Source organism: Ambystoma mexicanum, chromosome 1p (genome assembly GCF_040938575.1).
Source record: "Ambystoma mexicanum isolate Mex_15411 chromosome 1p, UKY_AmexF1_1, whole genome shotgun sequence".
NCBI classification, from domain to species: Eukaryota; Metazoa; Chordata; class Amphibia; order Caudata; family Ambystomatidae; genus Ambystoma; species Ambystoma mexicanum.
This window is the reverse complement of record NC_090921.1, coordinates 1025858789-1025883158: the sequence shown is the minus strand read 5'-3', so window position 1 is coordinate 1025883158 and position 24370 is coordinate 1025858789. Positions and strand designations below refer to the sequence as shown.

The following is a 24370-nucleotide window of genomic DNA, read 5'->3' as shown; positions in this document are numbered from 1 at the left end:
ACTGGCAAAACAGCAGAATCCTCTTGACAATCTTGATTTCTCAAGGGAAATGAGAGAACACTATACACCATCCAAGATATTAAAATATTGTCAAGGCCCAACACGGCTGAATACTCTGAGGAGATGGCCTGTGAGGCGCCGCCTTTCAACTTTTCCCCCTTAGTATGGTGGTCATTAACATGCGGGAGACTGCGGAGGGGGTCATTTTTTTAATTGGGAACTGATGTGCTTTTACTCAATTCGGGAACCTCACAAGCCAAATTTGTAGTATTTTGCACGAATTGCAAGAGATGTTTACAAGTCGACGGTTGAAGTGGAAGCTTGTATTGAGTTTGCTAGAGAATGATTTGCCAAACCTTTGATAGCTCAGTTGGTAGAGCGGAGGACTGTAGTGGTAAAACAGGCATCCTTAGGTCACTGGTTCAAATCCCGCTCGAAGGACTTTTGCCAAATGCAAATTTTATTGAATACTTGGAAAGTAAAATACTTGGAAAGTAAAATAACAGACAATTTATAATTATATTTTATTTCATCACTGAAAATAGATGCCTTTTGCTTTGAGGCTGTGGCCACGTTATTTTTCTGTCCGACACCAATCTTCGTTGGTTTCCTGTGACGTGTTTTGGATCCCCATCTCTTGCTATGAACTGACAAAACAGCAGAATCCCCTTGACAATCTTGATTTCTCAAGGGAAATGGGAGAACACCATACACCATCCAAGATATTAAAATATTGTCAAGGCCGAACACTGATGAATACTCTGAGGAGATGGCCTGTGAGGCGCCGCCTTTCAACTTTTCCTCCTTAGTATGGTGGTCAGTAACACGCGGGAGACTGCGGAGGCGGTCATTTTTTTAATTGGGAACTGATGTGCTTTTACTCAATTCGGGAACCTCACAAGCCAAATTTGTAGTATTTTGCACGAATTGCAAGAGATGTTTGCATGTCGACGGTTGAAGTGGAAGCTCGAATTGAGCTTGCTAGAGAACAGTTTGCCAAGCCTTCGATAGCTCAGTTGGTAGAGGGGAGGACTGTAGTGGTAAAACAGGCATCCTTAGGTCGCTGGTTCAAATCCGGCTCGAAGGACTTTTGCCAAATGCAAATTTTATTGAATACTTGGAAAGCAAAATACTTGGAAAATAACATAACAGACAATTTATAATTATATTATATTTCATCACTGAAAATAGATGCCTTTTGCTTTGAGGCTGTGGCCACATTATTTTTCTGTCCAACACCAATCTTCTTTGGTTTCCTGTGAGGTGTTTCTTTGATCCCCATCTCTTGCTATAAACTGGCAAAACAGCATAATCCCCTTGACAATCTTGATTTCTCAAGGAAAATGAGAGAACACTATACACCATCCAAGATATTAAAATATTGTCAAGGCCCAACGCGGCTGAATACTCTGAGGAGATGGCCTGTGAGGTGCCGCCTTTCAACTTTTCCCCCTTAGTATGGTGGTCAGTAACATGCGGGAGACTGCGGAGGGGGTCATTTTTTTAATTGTGAACTGATGTGCTTTTACTCAATTCGGGAACCTCACAAGCCAAATTTGTAGTATTTTGCACAAATTGCAAGAGATGTTTGAATGTCGAGGGTTGAAGTGGAAGCTCGTATTGAGCTTGCTAGAGACTGATTTGCCAAGCCTTCGATAGCTCAGTTGGTAGAGCGGAGGACTGTAGTGGTAAAACAGGCATCCTTAGGTCGCTGGTTCAAATCCGGCTCGAAGGACTTTTGCCAAATGCACATTTTATTGAATACTTGGAAAGTAAAATACTTGGAAAGTAAAATAACAGACAATTTATAATTATATTATATTTCATCACTGAAAATAGATGCCTTTTGCTTTGAGGCTGTGACCACCTTATTTTTCTGTCCAACACAAATCTTCATTGGTTTCCTGTGAGGTGTTTTGGATCCCCATCTCTTGCTATGAACTGGCAAAACAGCAGAATCCCCTTGACAATCTTGATTTCTCAAGGGAAATGAGAGAACACTATACACCATCCAAGATATTAAAATATTGTCAAGGCCCAACGCGGCTGAATACTCTGAGGAGATGGCCTGTGAGGTGCCGCCTTTCAACTTTTCCCCCTTAGTATGGTGGTCAGTAACATGCGGGAGACTGCGGAGGGGGTCATTTTTTTAATTGTGAACTGATGTGCTTTTACTCAATTCGGGAACCTCACAAGCCAAATTTGTAGTATTTTGCACAAATTGCAAGAGATGTTTGAATGTCGAGGGTTGAAGTGGAAGCTCGTATTGAGCTTGCTAGAGACTGATTTGCCAAGCCTTCGATAGCTCAGTTGGTAGAGCGGAGGACTGTAGTGGTAAAACAGGCATCCTTAGGTCGCTGGTTCAAATCCGGCTCGAAGGACTTTTGCCAAATGCAAATTTTATTGAATACTTGGAAAGCAAAATACTTGGAAAATAACATAACAGACAATTTATAATTATATTATATTTCATCACTGAAAATAGATGCCTTTTGCTTTGAGGCTGTGGCCACATTATTTTTCTGTCCAACACCAATCTTCTTTGGTTTCCTGTGAGGTGTTTCTTTGATCCCCATCTCTTGCTATAAACTGGCAAAACAGCATAATCCCCTTGACAATCTTGATTTCTCAAGGAAAATGAGAGAACACTATACACCATCCAAGATATTAAAATATTGTCAAGGCCCAACGCGGCTGAATACTCTGAGGAGATGGCCTGTGAGGTGCCGCCTTTCAACTTTTCCCCCTTAGTATGGTGGTCAGTAACATGCGGGAGACTGCGGAGGGGGTCATTTTTTTAATTGTGAACTGATGTGCTTTTACTCAATTCGGGAACCTCACAAGCCAAATTTGTAGTATTTTGCACGAATTGCAAGAGATGTTTACAAGTCGACGGTTGAAGTGGAAGCTCGTATTGAGTTTGCTAGAGAACGATTTGCCAAGCCTTCGATAGCTCAGTTGGTAGAGCGGAGGACTGTAGTGGTAAAACAGGCATCCTTAGGTCGCTGGTTCAAATCCGGCTCGAAGGACTTTTGCCAAATGCAAATTTTATTGAATACTTGGAAAGTAAAATACTTGGAAAGTAAAATAACAGACAATTTATAATTATATTATATTTCATCACTGAAAATAGATGCCTTTTGCTTTGAGGCTGTGGCCACGTTATTTTTCTGTCCGACACCAATCTTCGTTGGTTTCCTGTGAGGTATTTTGGATCCCCATCTCTTGCTATGAACTGACAAAACAGCAGAATCCCCTTGACAATCTTGATTTCTCAAGGGAAATGGGAGAACACTATACACCATCCAAGATATTAAAATATTGTCAAGGCCGAACACTGATGAATACTCTGAGGAGATGGCCTGTGAGGCGCCGCCTTTCAACTTTTCCTCCTTTGTATGGTGGTCAGTAACATGCGGGAGACTGCGGAGGGGGTCATTTTTTTAATTGTGAACTGATGTGCTTTTACTCAATTCGGGAACCTCACAAGCCAAATTTGTAGTATTTTGCACGAATTGCAAGAGATGTTTGAATGTCGACGGTTGAAGTGGAAGCTCGTATGGAGCTTGCTAGAGACTGATTTGCCAAGCCTTTAATAGCTCAGTTGGTAGAGCAGAGGACTGTAGTGGTAAAACAGGCATCCTTAGGTCGCTGGTTCAAATCCGGTTCGAAGGACTTTTGCCAAATGCACATTTTATTGAATACTTGGAAAGTAAAATACTTGGAAAGTAAAATAACAGACTATTTATAATTATATTATATTTCATCACTGAAAATAGATGCCTTTTGCTTTGAGGCTGTGGCCACGTTATTTTTCTGTCCGACACCAATCTTCGTTGGTTTCCTGTGAGGTATTTTGGATCCCCATCTCTTGCTATGAACTGACAAAACAGCAGAATCCCCTTGACAATCTTGATTTCTCAAGGGAAATGGGAGAACACTATACACCATCCAAGATATTAAAATATTGTCAAGGCCGAACACTGATGAATACTCTGAGGAGATGGCCTGTGAGGCGCCGACTTTCAACTTTTCCTCCTTTGTATGGTGGTCAGTAACATGCGGGAGACTGCGGAGGGGGTCATTTTTTTAATTGTGAACTGATGTGCTTTTACTCAATTCGGGAACCTCACAAGCCAAATTTGTAGTATTTTGCACGAATTGCAAGAGATGTTTGAATGTCGAGGGTTGAAGTGGAAGCTCGTATTGAGCTTGCTAGAGATTGATTTGCCTAGCCTTCGATAGCTCAGTTGGTAGAGCGGAGGACTGTAGTGGTAAAACAGGCATCCTTAGGTCGCTGGTTCAAATCCAGATTGAAGGACTTTTGCCAAATGCAAATTTTATTGAATACTTGGAAAGTAAAATACTTGGAAAGTAAAATAACAGACAGTTTATAATTATATTATATTTCATCACTGAAAATAGATGCCTTTTGCTTTGAGGCTGTGGCCACGTTATGTTTCTGTCCGACACCAATCTTCGTTGGTTTCCTGTGAGGTGTTTTGGATCCCCATCTCTTGCTATGAACTGACAAAACAGCAGAATCCCCTTGACAATCTTGATTTCTCAAGGGAAATGGGAGAACACTATACACCATCCAAGATATTAAAATATTGTCAAGGCCCAACACGGCTGAATACTCTGAGGAGATGGCCTGTGAGGCGCGCCTTTCAACTTTTCCCCCTTAATATGGTGGTCAGTAACATGCGGGAGACTGCGGAGGGGGTCATTTTTTTAATTGGTAACTGATGTGCTTTTACTCAATTCGGGAACCTCACAAGCCAAATTTGTAGTATTTTGCACGAATTGCAAGAGATGTTTGCATGTCGACGGTTGAAGTGGAAGCTCGAATTGAGCTTGCTAGAGAACGGTTTGCCAAGCCTTCGATAGCTCAGTTGGTAGAGGGGAGGACTGTAGTGGTAAAACAGGCATCCTTAGGTCGCTGGTTCAAATCCGGCTCGAAGGACTTTTGCCAAATGCACATTTTATTGAATACTTGGAAAGTAAAATACTTGGAAAGTAAAATAACAGACAATTTATAATTATACTATATTTCATCACTGAAAATAGATGCCTTTTGCTTTGAGGCTGTGGCCACGTTATTTTTCTGTCCGACACCAATCTTCGTTGGTTTCCTGTGAGGTATTTTGGATCCCCATCTCTTGCTATGAACTGACAAAACAGCAGAATCCCCTTGACAATCTTGATTTCTCAAGGGAAATGGGAGAACACTATTCACCATCCAAGATATTAAAATATTGTCAAGGCCGAACACTGATGAATACTCTGAGGAGATGGCCTGTGAGGCGCCGACTTTCAACTTTTCCTCCTTTGTATGGTGGTCAGTAACATGCGGGAGACTGCGGAGGGGGTCATTTTTTTATTTGTGAACTGATGTGCTTTTACTCAATTCGGGAACCTCCAAGCCAAATTTGTAGTATTTTGCACGAATTGCAAGAGATGTTTGAATGTCGAGGGTTGAAGTGGAAGCTCGTATTGAGCTTGCTAGAGACTGATTTGCCAAGCCTTCGCTAGCTCAGTTGGTAGAGCGGAGGACTGTAGTGGTAAAACAGGCATCCTTAGGTCGCTGGTTCAAATCCGGCTCGAAGGACTTTTGCCAAATGCACATTTTATTGAATACTTGGAAAGTAAAATACTTGGAAAATAACATAACAGACAATTTATAATTATATTATATTTCATCACTGAAAATAGATGCCTTTTGCTTTGAGGCTGTGGCCACATTATTTTTCTGTCCAACACCAATCTTCTTTGGTTTCCTGTGAGGTGTTTCTTTGATCCCCATCTCTTGCTATGAACTGGCAAAACAGCATAATCCCCTTGACAATCTTGATTTCTCAAGGAAAATGAGAGAACACTATACACCATCCAAGATATTAAAATATTGTCAAGGCCCAACGCGGCAGAATACTCTGAGGAGATGGCCTGTGAGGTGCCGCCTTTCAACTTTTCCCCCTTAGTATGGTGGTCAGTAACATACGGGAGACTGCGGAGGGGGTCATTTTTTTAATTGTGAACTGATGTGCTTTTACTCAATTCGGGAACCTCACAAGCCAAATTTGTAGTATTTTGCACAAATTGCAAGAGATGTTTGAATGTCGAGGGTTGAAGTGGAAGCTCGTATTGAGCTTGCTAGAGACTGATATGCCAAGCCTTCGATAGCTCACTTGGTAGAGCTGAGGACTGTAGTGGTAAAACAGGCATCCTTAGGTCGCTGGTTCAAATCCGGCTCTAAGGACTTTTGCCAAATGCACATTTTATTGAATACTTGGAAAGTAAAATACTTGGAAAGTAAAATAACAGACAATTTATAATTATATTATATTTCATCACTGAAAATAGATGCCTTTTGCTTTGAGGCTGTGACCACCTTATTTTTCTGTCCAACACAAATCTTCATTGGTTTCCTGTGAGGTGTTTTGGATCCCCATCTCTTGCTATGAACTGGCAAAACAGCAGAATCCCCTTGACAATCTTGATTTCTCAAGGGAAATAAGAGAACACTATACACCATCCAAGATATTAAAATATTGTCAAGGCCCAACGCGGCTGAATACTCTGAGGAGATTGCCTGTGAGGTGCCGCCTTTCAACTTTTCCCCATTAGTATGGTGGTCAGTAACATGCGGGAGACTGCGGAGGGGGTCATTTTTTTAATTGGGAACTGATGTGCTTTTGCTCAATTCGGGAACCTCACAAGCCAAATTTGTAGTATTTTGCACGAATTGCAAGAGATGTTTACAAGTCGACGGTTGAAGTGGAAGCTCGTATTGAGTTTGCTAGAGTTGATTTGCCAAGCCTTCGATAGCTCAGTTGGTAGAGCGGAGGACTGTAGTAGTAAAACAGGCATCCTTAGGTCGCTGGTTCAAATCCGGCTCGAAGGACTCTTGCCAAATTCACATTTTATTGAATACTTGGAAAGTAAAATACTTGGAAAGTAAAATAACAGACAATTTATAATTATATTATATTTCATCACTGAAAATAGATGCCTTTTGCTTTGAGGCTGTGGCCACGTTATTTTTCTGTCCAAAACGAATCTTCATTGGTTTCCTGTCAGGTGTTTTGGATCCCCATCTCTTGCTATGAACTGGCAAAACAGCAGAATCCTCTTGACAATCTTGATTTCTCAAGGGAAATGAGAGAACACTATACACCATCCAAGATATTAAAATATTGTCAAGGCCCAACACGGCTGAATACTCTGAGGAGATGGCCTGTGAGGCGCCGCCTTTCAACTTTTCCCCCTTAGTATGGTGGTCATTAACATGCGGGAGACTGCGGAGGGGGTCATTTTTTTAATTGGGAACTGATGTGCTTTTACTCAATTCGGGAACCTCACAAGCCAAATTTGTAGTATTTTGCACGAATTGCAAGAGATGTTTACAAGTCGACGGTTGAAGTGGAAGCTTGTATTGAGTTTGCTAGAGAATGATTTGCCAAACCTTTGATAGCTCAGTTGGTAGAGCGGAGGACTGTAGTGGTAAAACAGGCATCCTTAGGTCACTGGTTCAAATCCCGCTCGAAGGACTTTTGCCAAATGCAAATTTTATTGAATACTTGGAAAGTAAAATACTTGGAAAGTAAAATAACAGACAATTTATAATTATATTTTATTTCATCACTGAAAATAGATGCCTTTTGCTTTGAGGCTGTGGCCACGTTATTTTTCTGTCCGACACCAATCTTCGTTGGTTTCCTGTGACGTGTTTTGGATCCCCATCTCTTGCTATGAACTGACAAAACAGCAGAATCCCCTTGACAATCTTGATTTCTCAAGGGAAATGGGAGAACACCATACACCATCCAAGATATTAAAATATTGTCAAGGCCGAACACTGATGAATACTCTGAGGAGATGGCCTGTGAGGCGCCGCCTTTCAACTTTTCCTCCTTAGTATGGTGGTCAGTAACACGCGGGAGACTGCGGAGGCGGTCATTTTTTTAATTGGGAACTGATGTGCTTTTACTCAATTCGGGAACCTCACAAGCCAAATTTGTAGTATTTTGCACGAATTGCAAGAGATGTTTGCATGTCGACGGTTGAAGTGGAAGCTCGAATTGAGCTTGCTAGAGAACAGTTTGCCAAGCCTTCGATAGCTCAGTTGGTAGAGGGGAGGACTGTAGTGGTAAAACAGGCATCCTTAGGTCGCTGGTTCAAATCCGGCTCGAAGGACTTTTGCCAAATGCAAATTTTATTGAATACTTGGAAAGCAAAATACTTGGAAAATAACATAACAGACAATTTATAATTATATTATATTTCATCACTGAAAATAGATGCCTTTTGCTTTGAGGCTGTGGCCACATTATTTTTCTGTCCAACACCAATCTTCTTTGGTTTCCTGTGAGGTGTTTCTTTGATCCCCATCTCTTGCTATAAACTGGCAAAACAGCATAATCCCCTTGACAATCTTGATTTCTCAAGGAAAATGAGAGAACACTATACACCATCCAAGATATTAAAATATTGTCAAGGCCCAACGCGGCTGAATACTCTGAGGAGATGGCCTGTGAGGTGCCGCCTTTCAACTTTTCCCCCTTAGTATGGTGGTCAGTAACATGCGGGAGACTGCGGAGGGGGTCATTTTTTTAATTGTGAACTGATGTGCTTTTACTCAATTCGGGAACCTCACAAGCCAAATTTGTAGTATTTTGCACAAATTGCAAGAGATGTTTGAATGTCGAGGGTTGAAGTGGAAGCTCGTATTGAGCTTGCTAGAGACTGATTTGCCAAGCCTTCGATAGCTCAGTTGGTAGAGCGGAGGACTGTAGTGGTAAAACAGGCATCCTTAGGTCGCTGGTTCAAATCCGGCTCGAAGGACTTTTGCCAAATGCACATTTTATTGAATACTTGGAAAGTAAAATACTTGGAAAGTAAAATAACAGACAATTTATAATTATATTATATTTCATCACTGAAAATAGATGCCTTTTGCTTTGAGGCTGTGACCACCTTATTTTTCTGTCCAACACAAATCTTCATTGGTTTCCTGTGAGGTGTTTTGGATCCCCATCTCTTGCTATGAACTGGCAAAACAGCAGAATCCCCTTGACAATCTTGATTTCTCAAGGGAAATGAGAGAACACTATACACCATCCAAGATATTAAAATATTGTCAAGGCCCAACGCGGCTGAATACTCTGAGGAGATGGCCTGTGAGGTGCCGCCTTTCAACTTTTCCCCCTTAGTATGGTGGTCAGTAACATGCGGGAGACTGCGGAGGGGGTCATTTTTTTAATTGTGAACTGATGTGCTTTTACTCAATTCGGGAACCTCACAAGCCAAATTTGTAGTATTTTGCACAAATTGCAAGAGATGTTTGAATGTCGAGGGTTGAAGTGGAAGCTCGTATTGAGCTTGCTAGAGACTGATTTGCCAAGCCTTCGATAGCTCAGTTGGTAGAGCGGAGGACTGTAGTGGTAAAACAGGCATCCTTAGGTCGCTGGTTCAAATCCGGCTCGAAGGACTTTTGCCAAATGCAAATTTTATTGAATACTTGGAAAGCAAAATACTTGGAAAATAACATAACAGACAATTTATAATTATATTATATTTCATCACTGAAAATAGATGCCTTTTGCTTTGAGGCTGTGGCCACATTATTTTTCTGTCCAACACCAATCTTCTTTGGTTTCCTGTGAGGTGTTTCTTTGATCCCCATCTCTTGCTATAAACTGGCAAAACAGCATAATCCCCTTGACAATCTTGATTTCTCAAGGAAAATGAGAGAACACTATACACCATCCAAGATATTAAAATATTGTCAAGGCCCAACGCGGCTGAATACTCTGAGGAGATGGCCTGTGAGGTGCCGCCTTTCAACTTTTCCCCCTTAGTATGGTGGTCAGTAACATGCGGGAGACTGCGGAGGGGGTCATTTTTTTAATTGTGAACTGATGTGCTTTTACTCAATTCGGGAACCTCACAAGCCAAATTTGTAGTATTTTGCACGAATTGCAAGAGATGTTTACAAGTCGACGGTTGAAGTGGAAGCTCGTATTGAGTTTGCTAGAGAACGATTTGCCAAGCCTTCGATAGCTCAGTTGGTAGAGCGGAGGACTGTAGTGGTAAAACAGGCATCCTTAGGTCGCTGGTTCAAATCCGGCTCAAAGGACTTTTGCCAAATGCAAATTTTATTGAATACTTGGAAAGTAAAATACTTGGAAAGTAAAATAACAGACAATTTATAATTATATTATATTTCATCACTGAAAATAGATGCCTTTTGCTTTGAGGCTGTGGCCACGTTATTTTTCTGTCCAAAACGAATCTTCATTGGTTTCCTGTCAGGTGTTTTGGATCCCCATCTCTTGCTATGAACTGGCAAAACAGCAGAATCCTCTTGACAATCTTGATTTCTCAAGGGAAATGAGAGAACACTATACACCATCCAAGATATTAAAATATTGTCAAGGCCCAACACGGCTGAATACTCTGAGGAGATGGCCTGTGAGGCGCCGCCTTTCAACTTTTCCCCCTTAGTATGGTGGTCATTAACATGCGGGAGACTGCGGAGGGGGTCATTTTTTTAATTGGGAACTGATGTGCTTTTACTCAATTCGGGAACCTCACAAGCCAAATTTGTAGTATTTTGCACGAATTGCAAGAGATGTTTACAAGTCGACGGTTGAAGTGGAAGCTTGTTTTGAGTTTGCTAGAGAATGATTTGCCAAACCTTTGATAGCTCAGTTGGTAGAGCGGAGGACTGTAGTGGTAAAACAGGCATCCTTAGGTCACTGGTTCAAATCCCGCTCGAAGGACTTTTGCCAAATGCAAATTTTATTGAATACTTGGAAAGTAAAATACTTGGAAAGTAAAATAACAGACAATTTATAATTATATTTTATTTCATCACTGAAAATAGATGCCTTTTGCTTTGAGGCTGTGGCCACGTTATTTTTCTGTCCGACACCAATCTTCGTTGGTTTCCTGTGACGTGTTTTGGATCCCCATCTCTTGCTATGAACTGACAAAACAGCAGAATCCCCTTGACAATCTTGATTTCTCAAGGGAAATGGGAGAACACCATACACCATCCAAGATATTAAAATATTGTCAAGGCCGAACACTGATGAATACTCTGAGGAGATGGCCTGTGAGGCGCCGCCTTTCAACTTTTCCTCCTTAGTATGGTGGTCAGTAACACGCGGGAGACTGCGGAGGCGGTCATTTTTTTAATTGGGAACTGATGTGCTTTTACTCAATTCGGGAACCTCACAAGCCAAATTTGTAGTATTTTGCACGAATTGCAAGAGATGTTTGCATGTCGACGGTTGAAGTGGAAGCTCGAATTGAGCTTGCTAGAGAACAGTTTGCCAAGCCTTCGATAGCTCAGTTGGTAGAGGGGAGGACTGTAGTGGTAAAACAGGCATCCTTAGGTCGCTGGTTCAAATCCGGCTCGAAGGACTTTTGCCAAATGCAAATTTTATTGAATACTTGGAAAGCAAAATACTTGGAAAATAACATAACAGACAATTTATAATTATATTATATTTCATCACTGAAAATAGATGCCTTTTGCTTTGAGGCTGTGGCCACATTATTTTTCTGTCCAACACCAATCTTCTTTGGTTTCCTGTGAGGTGTTTCTTTGATCCCCATCTCTTGCTATAAACTGGCAAAACAGCATAATCCCCTTGACAATCTTGATTTCTCAAGGAAAATGAGAGAACACTATACACCATCCAAGATATTAAAATATTGTCAAGGCCCAACGCGGCTGAATACTCTGAGGAGATGGCCTGTGAGGTGCCGCCTTTCAACTTTTCCCCCTTAGTATGGTGGTCAGTAACATGCGGGAGACTGCGGAGGGGGTCATTTTTTTAATTGTGAACTGATGTGCTTTTACTCAATTCGGGAACCTCACAAGCCAAATTTGTAGTATTTTGCACAAATTGCAAGAGATGTTTGAATGTCGAGGGTTGAAGTGGAAGCTCGTATTGAGCTTGCTAGAGACTGATTTGCCAAGCCTTCGATAGCTCAGTTGGTAGAGCGGAGGACTGTAGTGGTAAAACAGGCATCCTTAGGTCGCTGGTTCAAATCCGGCTCGAAGGACTTTTGCCAAATGCACATTTTATTGAATACTTGGAAAGTAAAATACTTGGAAAGTAAAATAACAGACAATTTATAATTATATTATATTTCATCACTGAAAATAGATGCCTTTTGCTTTGAGGCTGTGACCACCTTATTTTTCTGTCCAACACAAATCTTCATTGGTTTCCTGTGAGGTGTTTTGGATCCCCATCTCTTGCTATGAACTGGCAAAACAGCAGAATCCCCTTGACAATCTTGATTTCTCAAGGGAAATGAGAGAACACTATACACCATCCAAGATATTAAAATATTGTCAAGGCCCAACGCGGCTGAATACTCTGAGGAGATGGCCTGTGAGGTGCCGCCTTTCAACTTTTCCCCCTTAGTATGGTGGTCAGTAACATGCGGGAGACTGCGGAGGGGGTCATTTTTTTAATTGTGAACTGATGTGCTTTTACTCAATTCGGGAACCTCACAAGCCAAATTTGTAGTATTTTGCACAAATTGCAAGAGATGTTTGAATGTCGAGGGTTGAAGTGGAAGCTCGTATTGAGCTTGCTAGAGACTGATTTGCCAAGCCTTCGATAGCTCAGTTGGTAGAGCGGAGGACTGTAGTGGTAAAACAGGCATCCTTAGGTCGCTGGTTCAAATCCGGCTCGAAGGACTTTTGCCAAATGCAAATTTTATTGAATACTTGGAAAGCAAAATACTTGGAAAATAACATAACAGACAATTTATAATTATATTATATTTCATCACTGAAAATAGATGCCTTTTGCTTTGAGGCTGTGGCCACATTATTTTTCTGTCCAACACCAATCTTCTTTGGTTTCCTGTGAGGTGTTTCTTTGATCCCCATCTCTTGCTATAAACTGGCAAAACAGCATAATCCCCTTGACAATCTTGATTTCTCAAGGAAAATGAGAGAACACTATACACCATCCAAGATATTAAAATATTGTCAAGGCCCAACGCGGCTGAATACTCTGAGGAGATGGCCTGTGAGGTGCCGCCTTTCAACTTTTCCCCCTTAGTATGGTGGTCAGTAACATGCGGGAGACTGCGGAGGGGGTCATTTTTTTAATTGTGAACTGATGTGCTTTTACTCAATTCGGGAACCTCACAAGCCAAATTTGTAGTATTTTGCACGAATTGCAAGAGATGTTTACAAGTCGACGGTTGAAGTGGAAGCTCGTATTGAGTTTGCTAGAGAATGATTTGCCAAGCCTTCGATAGCTCAGTTGGTAGAGCGGAGGACTGTAGTGGTAAAACAGGCATCCTTAGGTCGCTGGTTCAAATCCGGCTCGAAGGACTTTTGCCAAATGCAAATTTTATTGAATACTTGGAAAGTAAAATACTTGGAAAGTAAAATAACAGACAATTTATAATTATATTATATTTCATCACTGAAAATAGATGCCTTTTGCTTTGAGGCTGTGGCCACGTTATTTTTCTGTCCGACACCAATCTTCGTTGGTTTCCTGTGAGGTATTTTGGATCCCCATCTCTTGCTATGAACTGACAAAACAGCAGAATCCCCTTGACAATCTTGATTTCTCAAGGGAAATGGGAGAACACTATACACCATCCAAGATATTAAAATATTGTCAAGGCCGAACACTGATGAATACTCTGAGGAGATGGCCTGTGAGGCGCCGCCTTTCAACTTTTCCTCCTTTGTATGGTGGTCAGTAACATGCGGGAGACTGCGGAGGGGGTCATTTTTTTAATTTTGAACTGATGTGCTTTTACTCAATTCGGGAACCTCACAAGCCAAATTTGTAGTATTTTGCACGAATTGCAAGAGATGTTTGAATGTCGACGGTTGAAGTGGAAGCTCGTATGGAGCTTGCTAGAGACTGATTTGCCAAGCCTTTAATAGCTCAGTTGGTAGAGCGGAGGACTGTAGTGGTAAAACAGGCATCCTTAGGTCGCTGGTTCAAATCCGGTTCGAAGGACTTTTGCCAAATGCACATTTTATTGAATACTTGGAAAGTAAAATACTTGGAAAGTAAAATAACAGACTATTTATAATTATATTATATTTCATCACTGAAAATAGATGCCTTTTGCTTTGAGGCTGTGGCCACGTTATTTTTCTGTCCGACACCAATCTTCGTTGGTTTCCTGTGAGGTATTTTGGATCCCCATCTCTTGCTATGAACTGACAAAACAGCAGAATCCCCTTGACAATCTTGATTTCTCAAGGGAAATGGGAGAACACTATACACCATCCAAGATATTAAAATATTGTCAAGGCCGAACACTGATGAATACTCTGAGGAGATGGCCTGTGAGGCGCCGACTTTCAACTTTTCCTCCTTTGTATGGTGGTCAGTAACATGCGGGAGACTGCGGAGGGGGTCATTTTTTTAATTGTGAACTGATGTGCTTTTACTCAATTCGGGAACCTCACAAGCCAAATTTGTAGTATTTTGCACGAATTGCAAGAGATGTTTGAATGTCGAGGGTTGAAGTGGAAGCTCGTATTGAGCTTGCTAGAGACTGATTTGCCTAGCCTTCGATAGCTCAGTTGGTAGAGCGGAGGACTGTAGTGGTAAAACAGGCATCCTTAGGTCGCTGGTTCAAATCCAGATTGAAGGACTTTTGCCAAATGCAAATTTTATTGAATACTTGGAAAGTAAAATACTTGGAAAGTAAAATAACAGACAGTTTATAATTATATTATATTTCATCACTGAAAATAGATGCCTTTTGCTTTGAGGCTGTGGCCACGTTATGTTTCTGTCCGACACCAATCTTCGTTGGTTTCCTGTGAGGTGTTTTGGATCCCCATCTCTTGCTATGAACTGACAAAACAGCAGAATCCCCTTGACAATCTTGATTTCTCAAGGGAAATGGGAGAACACTATACACCATCCAAGATATTAAAATATTGTCAAGGCCCAACACGGCTGAATACTCTGAGGAGATGGCCTGTGAGGCGCGCCTTTCAACTTTTCCCCCTTAATATGGTGGTCAGTAACATGCGGGAGACTGCGGAGGGGGTCATTTTTTTAATTGGTAACTGATGTGCTTTTACTCAATTCGGGAACCTCACAAGCCAAATTTGTAGTATTTTGCACGAATTGCAAGAGATGTTTGCATGTCGACGGTTGAAGTGGAAGCTCGAATTGAGCTTGCTAGAGAACGGTTTGCCAAGCCTTCGATAGCTCAGTTGGTAGAGGGGAGGACTGTAGTGGTAAAACAGGCATCCTTAGGTCGCTGGTTCAAATCCGGCTCGAAGGACTTTTGCCAAATGCACATTTTATTGAATACTTGGAAAGTAAAATACTTGGAAAGTAAAATAACAGACAATTTATAATTATACTATATTTCATCACTGAAAATAGATGCCTTTTGCTTTGAGGCTGTGGCCACGTTATTTTTCTGTCCGACACCAATCTTCGTTGGTTTCCTGTGAGGTATTTTGGATCCCCATCTCTTGCTATGAACTGACAAAACAGCAGAATCCCCTTGACAATCTTGATTTCTCAAGGGAAATGGGAGAACACTATTCACCATCCAAGATATTAAAATATTGTCAAGGCCGAACACTGATGAATACTCTGAGGAGATGGCCTGTGAGGCGCCGACTTTCAACTTTTCCTCCTTTGTATGGTGGTCAGTAACATGCGGGAGACTGCGGAGGGGGTCATTTTTTTATTTGTGAACTGATGTGCTTTTACTCAATTCGGGAACCTCACAAGCCAAATTTGTAGTATTTTGCACGAATTGCAAGAGATGTTTGAATGTCGAGGGTTGAAGTGGAAGCTCGTATTGAGCTTGCTAGAGACTGATTTGCCAAGCCTTCGCTAGCTCAGTTGGTAGAGCGGAGGACTGTAGTGGTAAAACAGGCATCCTTAGGTCGCTGGTTCAAATCCGGCTCGAAGGACTTTTGCCAAATGCACATTTTATTGAATACTTGGAAAGTAAAATACTTGGAAAATAACATAACAGACAATTTATAATTATATTATATTTCATCACTGAAAATAGATGCCTTTTGCTTTGAGGCTGTGGCCACATTATTTTTCTGTCCAACACCAATCTTCTTTGGTTTCCTGTGAGGTGTTTCTTTGATCCCCATCTCTTGCTATGAACTGGCAAAACAGCATAATCCCCTTGACAATCTTGATTTCTCAAGGAAAATGAGAGAACACTATACACCATCCAAGATATTAAAATATTGTCAAGGCCCAACGCGGCAGAATACTCTGAGGAGATGGCCTGTGAGGTGCCGCCTTTCAACTTTTCCCCCTTAGTATGGTGGTCAGTAACATACGGGAGACTGCGGAGGGGGTCATTTTTTTAATTGTGAACTGATGTGCTTTTACTCAATTCGGGAACCTCACAAGCCAAATTTGTAGTATTTTGCACAAATTGCAAGAGATGTTTGAATGTCGAGGGTTGAAGTGGAAGCTCGTTTTGAGCTTGCTAGAGACTGATTTGCCAAGCCTTCGATAGCTCACTTGGTAGAGCAGAGGACTGTAGTGGTAAAACAGGCATCCTTAGGTCGCTGGTTCAAATCCGGCTCTAAGGACTTTTGCCAAATGCACATTTTATTGAATACTTGGAAAGTAAAATACTTGGAAAGTAAAATAACAGACAATTTATAATTATATTATATTTCATCACTGAAAATAGATGCCTTTTGCTTTGAGGCTGTGACCACCTTATTTTTCTGTCCAACACAAATCTTCATTGGTTTCCTGTGAGGTGTTTTGGATCCCCATCTCTTGCTATGAACTGGCAAAACAGCAGAATCCCCTTGACAATCTTGATTTCTCAAGGGAAATAAGAGAACACTATACACCATCCAAGATATTAAAATATTGTCAAGGCCCAACGCGGCTGAATACTCTGAGGAGATTGCCTGTGAGGTGCCGCCTTTCAACTTTTCCCCATTAGTATGGTGGTCAGTAACATGCGGGAGACTGCGGAGGTGGTCATTTTTTAAATTGGGAACTGATGTGCTTTTGCTCAATTCGGGAACCTCACAAGCCAAATTTGTAGTATTTTGCACGAATTGCAAGAGATGTTTACATGTCGACGGTTGAAGTGGAAGCTCGTATTGAGTTTGCTAGAGTTGATTTGCCAAGCCTTCGATAGCTCAGTTGGTAGAGCGGAGGACTGTAGTAGTAAAACAGGCATCCTTAGGTCGCTGGTTCAAATCCGGCTCGAAGGACTCTTGCAAATTCACATTTTATTGAATACTTGGAAAGTAAAATACTTGGAAAGTAAAATAACAGACAATTTATAATTATATTATATTTCATCACTGAAAATAGATGCCTTTTGCTTTGAGGCTGTGGCCACGTTATTTTTCTGTCCAAAACGAATCTTCATTGGTTTCCTGTCAGGTGTTTTGGATCCCCATCTCTTGCTATGAACTGGCAAAACAGCAGAATCCTCTTGACAATCTTGATTTCTCAAGGGAAATGAGAGAACACTATACACCATCCAAGATATTAAAATATTGTCAAGGCCCAACACGGCTGAATACTCTGAGGAGATGGCCTGTGAGGCGCCGCCTTTCAACTTTTCCCCCTTAGTATGGTGGTCATTAACATGCGGGAGACTGCGGAGGGGGTCATTTTTTTAATTGGGAACTGATGTGCTTTTACTCAATTCGGGAACCTCACAAGCCAAATTTGTAGTATTTTGCACGAATTGCAAGAGATGTTTACAAGTCGACGGTTGAAGTGGAAGCTTGTATTGAGTTTGCTAGAGAATGATTTGCCAAACCTTTGATAGCTCAGTTGGTAGAGCGGAGGACTGTAGTGGTAAAACAGGCATCCTTAGGTCACTGGTTCAAATCCCGCTCGAAGGACTTTTGCCAAATGCAAATTTTATTGAATACTTGGAAAGTAAAATACTTGGAAAGTAAAATAACAGACAATTTATAATTATATTTTATTTCATCACTGAAAATAGATGCCTTTTGCTTTGAGGCTGTGGCCACGTTATTTTTCTGTCCGACACCAATCTTCGTTGGTTTCCTGTGACGTGTTTTGGATCCCCATCTCTTGCTATGAACTGACAAAACAGCAGAATCCCCTTGACAATCTTGATTTCTCAAGGGAAATGGGAGAACACCATACACCATCCAAGATATTAAAATATTGTCAAGGCCGAACACTGATGAATACTCTGAGGAGATGGCCTGTGAGGCGCCGCCTTTCAACTTTTCCTCCTTAGTATGGTGGTCAGTAACACGCGGGAGACTGCGGAGGCGGTCATTTTTTTAATTGGGAACTGATGTGCTTTTACTCAATTCGGGAACCTCACAAGCCAAATTTGTAGTATTTTGCACGAATTGCAAGAGATGTTTGCATGTCGACGGTTGAAGTGGAAGCTCGAATTGAGCTTGCTAGAGAACAGTTTGCCAAGCCTTCGATAGCTCAGTTGGTAGAGGGGAGGACTGTAGTGGTAAAACAGGCATCCTTAGGTCGCTGGTTCAAATCCGGCTCGAAGGACTTTTGCCAAATGCAAATTTTATTGAATACTTGGAAAGCAAAATACTTGGAAAATAACATAACAGACAATTTATAATTATATTATATTTCATCACTGAAAATAGATGCCTTTTGCTTTGAGGCTGTGGCCACATTATTTTTCTGTCCAACACCAATCTTCTTTGGTTTCCTGTGAGGTGTTTCTTTGATCCCCATCTCTTGCTATAAACTGGCAAAACAGCATAATCCCCTTGACAATCTTGATTTCTCAAGGAAAATGAGAGAACACTATACACCATCCAAGATATTAAAATATTGTCAAGGCCCAACGCGGCTGAATACTCTGAGGAGATGGCCTGTGAGGTGCCGCCTTTCAACTTTTCCCCCTTAGTATGGTGGTCAGTAACATGCGGGAGACTGCGGAGGGGGTCATTTTTTTAATTGTGAACTGATGTGCTTTTACTCAATTCGGGAACCTCACAAGCCAAATTTGTAGTATTTTGCACAAATTGCAAGAGATGTTTGAATGTCGAGGGTTGAAGTGGAAGCTCGTATTGAGCTTGCTAGAGACTGATTTGCCAAGCCTTCGATAGCTCAGTTGGTAGAGCGGAGGACTGTAGTGGTAAAACAGGCATCCTTAGGTCGCTGGTTCAAATCCGGCTCGAAGGACTTTTGCCAAATGCACATTTTATTGAATACTTGGAAAGTAAAATACTTGGAAAGTAAAATAACAGACAATTTATAATTATATTATATTTCATCACTGAAAATAGATGCCTTTTGCTTTGAGGCTGTGACCACCTTATTTTTCTGTCCAACACAAATCTTCATTGGTTTCCTGTGAGGTGTTTTGGATCCCCATCTCTTGCTATGAACTGGCAAAACAGCAGAATCCCCTTGACAATCTTGATTTCTCAAGGGAAATGAGAGAACACTATACACCATCCAAGATATTAAAATATTGTCAAGGCCCAACGCGGCTGAATACTCTGAGGAGATGGCCTGTGAGGTGCCGCCTTTCAACTTTTCCCCCTTAGTATGGTGGTCAGTAACATGCGGGAGACTGCGGAGGGGGTCATTTTTTTAATTGTGAACTGATGTGCTTTTACTCAATTCGGGAACCTCACAAGCCAAATTTGTAGTATTTTGCACAAATTGCAAGAGATGTTTGAATGTCGAGGGTTGAAGTGGAAGCTCGTATTGAGCTTGCTAGAGACTGATTTGCCAAGCCTTCGATAGCTCAGTTGGTAGAGCGGAGGACTGTAGTGGTAAAACAGGCATCCTTAGGTCGCTGGTTCAAATCCGGCTCGAAGGACTTTTGCCAAATGCAAATTTTATTGAATACTTGGAAAGCAAAATACTTGGAAAATAACATAACAGACAATTTATAATTATATTATATTTCATCACTGAAAATAGATGCCTTTTGCTTTGAGGCTGTGGCCACATTATTTTTCTGTCCAACACCAATCTTCTTTGGTTTCCTGTGAGGTGTTTCTTTGATCCCCATCTCTTGCTATAAACTGGCAAAACAGCATAATCCCCTTGACAATCTTGATTTCTCAAGGAAAATGAGAGAACACTATACACCATCCAAGATATTAAAATATTGTCAAGGCCCAACGCGGCTGAATACTCTGAGGAGATGGCCTGTGAGGTGCCGCCTTTCAACTTTTCCCCCTTAGTATGGTGGTCAGTAACATGCGGGAGACTGCGGAGGGGGTCATTTTTTTAATTGTGAACTGATGTGCTTTTACTCAATTCGGGAACCTCACAAGCCAAATTTGTAGTATTTTGCACGAATTGCAAGAGATGTTTACAAGTCGACGGTTGAAGTGGAAGCTTGTATTGAGTTTGCTAGAGAACGATTTGCCAAGCCTTCGATAGCTCAGTTGGTAGAGCGGAGGACTGTAGTGGTAAAACAGGCATCCTTAGGTCGCTGGTTCAAATCCGGCTCGAAGGACTTTTGCCAAATGCAAATTTTATTGAATACTTGGAAAGTAAAATACTTGGAAAGTAAAATAACAGACAATTTATAATTATATTATATTTCATCACTGAAAATAGATGCCTTTTGCTTTGAGGCTGTGGCCACGTTATTTTTCTGTCCGACACCAATCTTCGTTGGTTTCCTGTGAGGTATTTTGGATCCCCATCTCTTGCTATGAACTGACAAAACAGCAGAATCCCCTTGACAATCTTGATTTCTCAAGGGAAATGGGAGAACACTATACACCATCCAAGATATTAAAATATTGTCAAGGCCGAACACTGATGAATACTCTGAGGAGATGGCCTGTGAGGCGCCGCCTTTCAACTTTTCCTCCTTTGTATGGTGGTCAGTAACATGCGGGAGACTGCGGAGGGGGTCATTTTTTTAATTGTGAACTGATGTGCTTTTACTCAATTCGGGAACCTCACAAGCCAAATTTGTAGTATTTTGCACGAATTGCAAGAGATGTTTGAATGTCGACGGTTGAAGTGGAAGCTCGTATGGAGCTTGCTAGAGACTGATTTGCCAAGCCTTTAATAGCTCAGTTGGTAGAGCGGAGGACTGTAGTGGTAAAACAGGCATCCTTAGGTCGCTGGTTCAAATCCGGTTCGAAGGACTTTTGCCAAATGCACATTTTATTGAATACTTGGAAAGTAAAATACTTGGAAAGTAAAATAACAGACTATTTATAATTATATTATATTTCATCACTGAAAATAGATGCCTTTTGCTTTGAGGCTGTGGCCACGTTATTTTTCTGTCCGACACCAATCTTCGTTGGTTTCCTGTGAGGTATTTTGGATCCCCATCTCTTGCTATGAACTGACAAAACAGCAGAATCCCCTTGACAATCTTGATTTCTCAAGGGAAATGGGAGAACACTATACACCATCCAAGATATTAAAATATTGTCAAGGCCGAACACTGATGAATACTCTGAGGAGATGGCCTGTGAGGCGCCGACTTTCAACTTTTCCTCCTTTGTATGGTGGTCAGTAACATGCGGGAGACTGCGGAGGGGGTCATTTTTTTAATTGTGAACTGATGTGCTTTTACTCAATTCGGGAACCTCACAAGCCAAATTTGTAGTATTTTGCACGAATTGCAAGAGATGTTTGAATGTCGAGGGTTGAAGTGGAAGCTCGTATTGAGCTTGCTAGAGACTGATTTGCCTAGCCTTCGATAGCTCAGTTGGTAGAGCGGAGGACTGTAGTGGTAAAACAGGCATCCTTAGGTCGCTGGTTCAAATCCAGATTGAAGGACTTTTGCCAAATGCAAATTTTATTGAATACTTGGAAAGTAAAATACTTGGAAAGTAAAATAACAGACAGTTTATAATTATATTATATTTCATCACTGAAAATAGATGCCTTTTGCTTTGAGGCTGTGGCCACGTTATGTTTCTGTCCGACACCAATCTTCGTTGGTTTCCTGTGAGGTGTTTTGGATCCCCATCTCTTGCTATGAACTGACAAAACAGCAGAATCCCCTTGACAATCTTGATTTCTCAAGGGAAATGGGAGAACACTATACACCATCCAAGATATTAAAATATTGTCAAGGCCCAACACGGCTGAATACTCTGAGGAGATGGCCTGTGAGGCGCGCCTTTCAACTTTTCCCCCTTAATATGGTGGTCAGTAACATGCGGGAGACTGCGGAGGGGGTCATTTTTTTAATTGGTAACTGATGTGCTTTTACTCAATTCGGGAACCTCACAAGCCAAATTTCTAGTATTTTGCACGAATTGCAAGAGATGTTTGCATGTCGACGGTTGAAGTGGAAGCTCGAATTGAGCTTGCTAGAGAACGGTTTGCCAAGCCTTCGATAGCTCAGTTGGTAGAGGGGAGGGCTGTAGTGGTAAAACAGGCATCCTTAGGTCGCTGGTTCAAATCCGGCTCGAAGGACTTTTGCCAAATGCAAATTTTATTGAATACTTGGAAAGTAAAATACTTGGAAAATAACATAACAGACAATTTATAATTATACTATATTTCATCACTGAAAATAGATGCCTTTTGCTTTGAGGCTGTGGCCACGTTATGTTTCTGTCCAACACCAATCTTCATTGGTTTCCTGTGAGGTGTTTCAGATCCCCATCTCTTGCTATGAACTGGCAAAACAGCAGAATCCCCTTGACAATCTTGATTTCTCAAGGGAAATGAGAGAACAGTATACACCATCCAAGATATTAAAATATTGTCAAGGCCCAACACGGCTGAATACTCTGAGGAGATGGCCTGTGAGGCGCCGCCTTTCAACTTTTCCCCCTTAGTATGGTGGTCAGTAACATGCGGGAGACTGCGGAGGGGGTCATTTTTTTAATTGGGAACTGATGTGCTTTTACTCAATTCGGGAACGTCACAAGCCAAATTTGTAGTATTTTGCACGAATTGCAAGAGATGTTTACAAGTCGACGGTTGAAGTGGAAGCTCGTATTGAGTTTGCTAGAGAACGATTTGCCAAGCCTTCGATAGCTCAGTTGGTAGAGCGGAGGACTGTAGTGGTAAAACAGGCATCCTTAGGTCGCTGGTTCAAATCCGGCTCGAAGGACTTTTGCCAAATGCACATTTTATTGAATACTTGGAAAGTAAAATACTTGGAAAGTAAAATAACAGACAATTTATAATTATATTATATTTCATCACTGAAAATAGATGCCTTTTGCTTTGAGGCTGTGGCCACGTTATTTTTCTGTCCGACACCAATCTTCGTTGGTTTCCTGTGAGGTATTTTGGATCCCCATCTCTTGCTATGAACTGACAAAACAGCAGAATCCCCTTGACAATCTTGATTTCTCAAGGGAAATGGGAGAACACTATTCACCATCCAAGATATTAAAATATTGTCAAGGCCGAACACTGATGAATACTCTGAGGAGATGGCCTGTGAGGCGCCGACTTTCAACTTTTCCTCCTTTGTATGGTGGTCAGTAAAATGCGGGAGACTGCGGAGGGGGTCATTTTTTTATTTGTGAACTGATGTGCTTTTACTCAATTCGGGAACCTCACAAGCCAAATTTGTAGTATTTTGCACGAATTGCAAGAGATGTTTGAATGTCGAGGGTTGAAGTGGAAGCTCGTATTGAGCTTGCTAGAGACTGATTTGCCAAGCCTTCGATAGCTCAGTTGGTAGAGTGGAGGACTGTAGTGGTAAAACAGGCATCCTTAGGTCGCTGGTTCAAATCCGGCTCGAAGGACTTTTGCCAAATGCACATTTTATTGAATACTTGGAAAGTAAAATACTTGGAAAATAACATAACAGACAATTTATAATTATATTATATTTCATCACTGAAAATAGATGCCTTTTGCTTTGAGGCTGTGGCCACATTATTTTTCTGTCCAACACCAATCTTCTTTGGTTTCCTGTGAGGTGTTTCTTTGATCCCCATCTCTTGCTATGAACTGGCAAAACAGCATAATCCCCTTGACAATCTTGATTTCTCAAGGAAAATGAGAGAACACTATACACCATCCAAGATATTAAAATATTGTCAAGGCCCAACGCGGCTGAATACTCTGAGGAGATGGCCTGTGAGGTGCCGCCTTTCAACTTTTCCCCCTTAGTATGGTGGTCAGTAACATACGGGAGACTGCGGAGGGGGTCATTTTTTTAATTGTGAACTGATGTGCTTTTACTAAATTCGGGAACCTCACAAGCCAAATTTGTAGTATTTTGCACAAATTGCAAGAGATGTTTGAATGTCGAGGGTTGAAGTGGAAGCTCGTATTGAGCTTGCTAGAGACTGATTTGCCAAGCCTTCGATAGCTCAGTTGGTAGAGCGGAGGACTGTAGTGGTAAAACAGGCATCCTTAGGTCGCTTGTTACAAATCCGGCTCTAACGACTTTTGCCAAA

General features: G+C 41.4%; 15 non-coding genes across 15 annotated transcripts; all 15 read left to right on the top strand.

The window, feature by feature from the left end:
- The first annotated feature begins 1649 nt into the window (after positions 1-1649).
- TRNAY-GUA (transfer RNA tyrosine (anticodon GUA)) lies at positions 1650-1735 on the top strand. The gene is given in 2 exon segments: positions 1650-1686; positions 1700-1735. It is a non-coding gene; the product is annotated as a tRNA-Tyr (tRNA).
- Positions 1736-2295: 560 nt separating this feature from the next.
- TRNAY-GUA (transfer RNA tyrosine (anticodon GUA)) lies at positions 2296-2381 on the top strand. The gene is given in 2 exon segments: positions 2296-2332; positions 2346-2381. It is a non-coding gene; the product is annotated as a tRNA-Tyr (tRNA).
- A 562-nt stretch (positions 2382-2943) lies between these two features.
- On the top strand, positions 2944-3029 carry TRNAY-GUA (transfer RNA tyrosine (anticodon GUA)). The gene is given in 2 exon segments: positions 2944-2980; positions 2994-3029. It is a non-coding gene; the product is annotated as a tRNA-Tyr (tRNA).
- A 3789-nt stretch (positions 3030-6818) lies between these two features.
- On the top strand, positions 6819-6904 carry TRNAY-GUA (transfer RNA tyrosine (anticodon GUA)). The gene is given in 2 exon segments: positions 6819-6855; positions 6869-6904. It is a non-coding gene; the product is annotated as a tRNA-Tyr (tRNA).
- Positions 6905-8758: 1854 nt separating this feature from the next.
- TRNAY-GUA (transfer RNA tyrosine (anticodon GUA)) lies at positions 8759-8844 on the top strand. Its single transcript is given in 2 exon segments — positions 8759-8795; positions 8809-8844. It is a non-coding gene; the product is annotated as a tRNA-Tyr (tRNA).
- A 560-nt stretch (positions 8845-9404) lies between these two features.
- On the top strand, positions 9405-9490 carry TRNAY-GUA (transfer RNA tyrosine (anticodon GUA)). Its single transcript is given in 2 exon segments — positions 9405-9441; positions 9455-9490. It is a non-coding gene; the product is annotated as a tRNA-Tyr (tRNA).
- A 2502-nt stretch (positions 9491-11992) lies between these two features.
- TRNAY-GUA (transfer RNA tyrosine (anticodon GUA)) lies at positions 11993-12078 on the top strand. Its single transcript is given in 2 exon segments — positions 11993-12029; positions 12043-12078. It is a non-coding gene; the product is annotated as a tRNA-Tyr (tRNA).
- Positions 12079-12638: 560 nt separating this feature from the next.
- Positions 12639-12724, top strand: TRNAY-GUA (transfer RNA tyrosine (anticodon GUA)). The gene is given in 2 exon segments: positions 12639-12675; positions 12689-12724. It is a non-coding gene; the product is annotated as a tRNA-Tyr (tRNA).
- Positions 12725-13286: 562 nt separating this feature from the next.
- On the top strand, positions 13287-13372 carry TRNAY-GUA (transfer RNA tyrosine (anticodon GUA)). Its single transcript is given in 2 exon segments — positions 13287-13323; positions 13337-13372. It is a non-coding gene; the product is annotated as a tRNA-Tyr (tRNA).
- Positions 13373-17162: 3790 nt separating this feature from the next.
- TRNAY-GUA (transfer RNA tyrosine (anticodon GUA)) lies at positions 17163-17248 on the top strand. Its single transcript is given in 2 exon segments — positions 17163-17199; positions 17213-17248. It is a non-coding gene; the product is annotated as a tRNA-Tyr (tRNA).
- Positions 17249-19101: 1853 nt separating this feature from the next.
- Positions 19102-19187, top strand: TRNAY-GUA (transfer RNA tyrosine (anticodon GUA)). Its single transcript is given in 2 exon segments — positions 19102-19138; positions 19152-19187. It is a non-coding gene; the product is annotated as a tRNA-Tyr (tRNA).
- Positions 19188-19747: 560 nt separating this feature from the next.
- On the top strand, positions 19748-19833 carry TRNAY-GUA (transfer RNA tyrosine (anticodon GUA)). Its single transcript is given in 2 exon segments — positions 19748-19784; positions 19798-19833. It is a non-coding gene; the product is annotated as a tRNA-Tyr (tRNA).
- A 562-nt stretch (positions 19834-20395) lies between these two features.
- Positions 20396-20481, top strand: TRNAY-GUA (transfer RNA tyrosine (anticodon GUA)). Its single transcript is given in 2 exon segments — positions 20396-20432; positions 20446-20481. It is a non-coding gene; the product is annotated as a tRNA-Tyr (tRNA).
- Positions 20482-22978: 2497 nt separating this feature from the next.
- On the top strand, positions 22979-23064 carry TRNAY-GUA (transfer RNA tyrosine (anticodon GUA)). Its single transcript is given in 2 exon segments — positions 22979-23015; positions 23029-23064. It is a non-coding gene; the product is annotated as a tRNA-Tyr (tRNA).
- Positions 23065-23624: 560 nt separating this feature from the next.
- On the top strand, positions 23625-23710 carry TRNAY-GUA (transfer RNA tyrosine (anticodon GUA)). The gene is given in 2 exon segments: positions 23625-23661; positions 23675-23710. It is a non-coding gene; the product is annotated as a tRNA-Tyr (tRNA).
- The last annotated feature ends 660 nt before the right edge of the window (positions 23711-24370 follow it).